The sequence below is a fragment of the Mobula hypostoma genome, chromosome 13 (assembly GCF_963921235.1).
Source record: "Mobula hypostoma chromosome 13, sMobHyp1.1, whole genome shotgun sequence".
Taxonomy (NCBI): domain Eukaryota; kingdom Metazoa; phylum Chordata; class Chondrichthyes; order Myliobatiformes; family Myliobatidae; genus Mobula; species Mobula hypostoma.
This window is the reverse complement of record NC_086109.1, coordinates 93,096,989-93,101,278: the sequence shown is the minus strand read 5'-3', so window position 1 is coordinate 93,101,278 and position 4,290 is coordinate 93,096,989. Positions and strand designations below refer to the sequence as shown.

Sequence of the window (4,290 nt, the reverse complement as noted above, 5' to 3'; positions counted from 1 at the left end):
CCTTCCTCCCTCCTCCTCTCTTTTTCCATTCCCCATTCTGGTTATCCCCCCAAGCCTTCTCTTTTCCTCACCTTCCCTTCACCTCCCTCTGGTTCCCCACCTCCTTCCCTTTCTCCCACGGTCCACTCTCCTCTCCTGTCAGATTCCTTCTTCTCCTGCCCTTTACCTCTTCCACTTATCATCTCCCAGCTTCTCATTTCATCCAACCCTCTCGCCTTCCCCTTCACCTGGTCTCACCTATTACCTGCCTGTAATAGTGTGTAGCCCCCGGCCAGCCTCGGGGTCGCTCAACTCGCTGTCGTCTAGGGAAACAGCCCTCGGCCCCGCCAAACTGGGTAATTAAGTTTATGTGGCTGCTGTGTGATGTACCCCACCCCGCCAAATAACAGACAATACACCAGATACGATTAAGTGCATTACAGTTTATAGATATTACTGGAACTATATAATTAATAGAGATAAAATATAAAAGGAAAATAAAAGGCGCCACACTTATCAAAGTTCAATCTCTTTGTGCACAAACAGTTGGAGTTCTAGTAACGATCCTCTCTTCACCATTCGATCCCCTCTGACCACCTCGACCTGCCGCCTGGGACCAACTGTGGTGGTCGACCAGACACTCCACACGAGCCTATCTCCGTCTCCTCTCCTCGCCGAAGACCCTGGACCTCCGACTCCGACCCCGTTATCCGGTTCACAGCACCTTGTCCATTCTCTCTCTGTCCATCGCGCCTTCTCCCCAAAAACCCGCGCATCACAATAGCTTACAGACACACTAGAAAGAATAGCATGGACACTTATTGGTTCATGCACTCTATTATCAATAATATAACCCAAACAAGCTGCTAGCGAGAGAACTTTCTCAGCATTTAACATAACAAAGAAGCCATTTTAATTAGCCTACACAGTAACATAAAAGAAGAAACCTCTTACAAGTGCAAGAAGAGAGGTAGTGTTCATTGTCTGTTCAGTAATCTGATGGCTGTTCCTAAAATGTTGAGACTCCTGCACCTCCTCCCTGATAATAGTAATGAGAAGAGAACATCTCCTGGGTGGTGGGGGTCGTTAATGATGGATACTGCTTTTTGAGGCATCGTCTTTTCAACGGTGGGGAGGCTGGTGCCCTCGGTGGGACTGGCTGCGTCTGCACCCTCGGTGGCTTTTTCCGATCCTGTGCCTTCAAACCCTTTGTCTCAGGCAGTGATGCAACCAGTCAGAGACTCTCCTCACTACGTCTGTAGAGTGTGCTAAAATCTGTTGTGACATACCAAACGGAAGCTCAAGAGACGGCAGGTGCTGGAATCTGGGGCAACAAACAATCTGCAGGAGTAACTTAGCAGGGTCGAGCAGCCTCTGTGGGAGGGGGAGAACCTGTCAGTGTTTTAGATCGAGATCTGGCATCAGGACAGATGCTGCCTACCTGTCAGTCTTGATGAAGGATCTCATCTCCCTCCACATTTACTCCCCGACCAGCTGAGTTTCTTCAGAAGATTGTCTGGCACTTCTGAGAGATTGCTGCGGGCAACTCTTCTGTCACTTATCCTAACTTCAAAATAACAAGCTGGGGACACACAATTCTGCAACCGTGCCATGTAAGTACAGTCGAGGCCACTTTATTAGGTACACCTGCTTGATAATGTAAGTATCTAATGAGCCAATTATGCAGCAGCAACTCAATGCATAAAAAGCATGCATGCTTGGTCAAGAGGTTCAGTTGTTGTTCAGACCAAGCATCAGAATGAGGAAGAAATGTGATCTAAGAGACTTTGACTGTGAAATGATTATTGGTGCCAGACAGGGTGGTTTGAGTATCTCAGAAACCGGGAGTTTCACACACAACAGAGTTTACACAGAATAGTACTAAAAACAAAAAGCACCCAATGAGCAGCAGTTCTGTAAGTGAAGACACCTCGTTAATGAGAGAGGTCAGAGGAAAATGGCCAGACTGGTTCCAGCTGACAGGAAGGCGACAGTAACTCAAATAACCACAGGTTACAACAGTGGTGTGCAGAAGAGCTTCCCTGAATGCACAACACATTGAACCATGAGGTGGATGGGTCACAGCAGCAGAATATCACGAACATGCACTCAGTGGGGACTTTATTAGGTACAGGAGGTAACCCACAAAGTGGCCTCTGAGTGTAAGAACTAGTCTGATTGTCTGAAGGGGTAGATCTTGAGAAAAACATGAAGCTTGAGGGAAGGGAGAGTGAGTTAGAGAAGGGATGGTTGCTTAGGGTACATTGACAGCGGGACCTGCAATCTGTGATGAAAGGAAGAATCATAATTTCATTCAGACCGCGAGAAAACCCATTAATTTTTACTACATGGAACGGATCACAGAATAAACATTTAAAAATGTTCTTGAGAACAATTGAACTGTGAGCTTGACTCTTTACAAACCATAAGCAATAATGAATATTATATTTAGCACCGCTGATAAATGGCACTTTGAAATTCATTTTAAACTACACAAGGGCAAATATGTAAACCTAGTCCTGTATGAATTATTACTATTGCATAATGCCCTTATCAAGTGCTGAATGTGAGCTCTGCATTATTAACAATATGCCCAGACCTCCCTATCTTTTATTGATAAATTGCAGTCTGAAATGGATTTCAGAATGTTGAATGGAGAACTGCCTTAAGTCCACCATGAAATATCAGTGGTTTGTCGTCCTCCGGTCTTCAATAAAAGGCAGTTGCAAAACATTATTAAAACTTCATTAACACAAGAGTTTCTGCAGATGCCGGAATCTGGAGCAATACTCACAAAATGCTGGAGGAACTCAGCAGGCCAGGCAGCATCTATGGAGAGGAATAAACAGCTCATCATCAAGGACCCCTACCATCCAGACCATCAGGCTTCTGAACCAGGGTAAATAACTTCACTCACATCAACACTGAACTGATTCCACAAGCTATGTACTCATTTTCAAGGTCTCTACAACTCATGCTCTCAGTATTAGTTACTTACTTTTAAAAATGTATTATTATTAACACAATTTTTCCTCTTTCGCACACTCAGTCTGTGTATGTAGGGAGGGAGGGAGGAGAAGATGGCGGCGGGACGCAGCGCACACGGCCGTTCTGAATGAATATCGATTATGTGTTAACTAGGGGGCCGTGCACAATTCTGATCTGATGGAGACAGCCGTGAGAAGCACAGAGGAACACCTGGAGAAACTTCTGAAATGCCTGCTTCGCTGCCGCTGCTACTGTGCGATCAAGAATCTCTGGAGACGAAGGCCCCAGATCCTTGGCTTTGCCTATTGCCTGTTGCCGGGGCCGGGGTCGAAGCGCTCGGCAGAGACAGTGCTCGATGCTCGGTGTCGAAGAGGTGGGTTGGAGGCTTGGAGTTTTTGGACGGACTCGGAGTCGGACTGTGGTCGGATGCTTCCAGGATGCTGCATCGGCAAGTTGGCGGCGCTGGAGGTTCACCGTCTGCGTGAGATGATGGGACTTTCCAGAAACTTTGAGACTTCTACTGTGCCATAGTCTGTTCTCATCAAGTTACGGTATTGCTTTGTACTGTTGTAACTATATGTTATAATTATGTGGTCTTTGTTCGTTTTTAAGTCAGTTTGTCACATGTTTTCGTGATATCATTCTGGAAAAACAGCGTATCATTTCTTAATGTATGCATTACTAAATGACAATAAAAGGGAACTGCGTGTCCTCATAATCATAATCATATGTATAGTTTTTCATAAATTCTGGTATATTTCTTTTTTTTCCTGCAAATATATCTAACGAAATGAATCTCAAGATAATGTATGACGGCATATATATACTTTGATAATAAGTTTGCTTTGAACTTTGAACAGTCGAAGTTTCAGGCTGAGACCTTTCATCAGGACCGAAAAGGATGGGGAAGCTGACAGTGGGGCGAGAAGGATGACAAGCTGGAAGGTGATGGGTGAAGCCAGGTGGCTGGGGGAGAAGGGATGAAGTGAGAGGTTGTCAGTTGAAAAGACAAAGGGCTGAAGAGGGAGCTCCTCCACTCTATCCGCAAATAGCAGGACTCCCTGGTGCCAACCATTTTAATTCCTATCCCCATTCCCTTTCCAACATGTCAGTCCAAGGCCTCCTCTTCTGCCACGATGAGGCCTCCCTCAGGTTGGAGGGGCAACACCTCATGGTCCATCTGGGTGGCCTCCAACCCGGTGGCATGAGCGGAGATTTCTCCAAATTCCGGTAATTTTGTCCCTTCTCCCTCCCATCCTCTTCAAATCCTCGCCCTAGCCTCTTACCTCTTCTCCTCACTTGCCCATCACCTCCACTGGTGCC

General features: G+C 46.0%; 1 long non-coding RNA gene across 1 annotated transcript; it reads left to right on the top strand.

Annotated features, from left to right (window-relative positions):
* Window positions 1-1,500: 1,500 nt before the first annotated feature.
* LOC134356012 (uncharacterized) lies at window positions 1,501-3,609 on the top strand. The gene is made up of 3 exons (XR_010020260.1): window positions 1,501-1,592; window positions 2,748-2,878; window positions 3,121-3,609. It is a non-coding gene; the product is annotated as an uncharacterized LOC134356012 (long non-coding RNA).
* The last annotated feature ends 681 nt before the right edge of the window (window positions 3,610-4,290 follow it).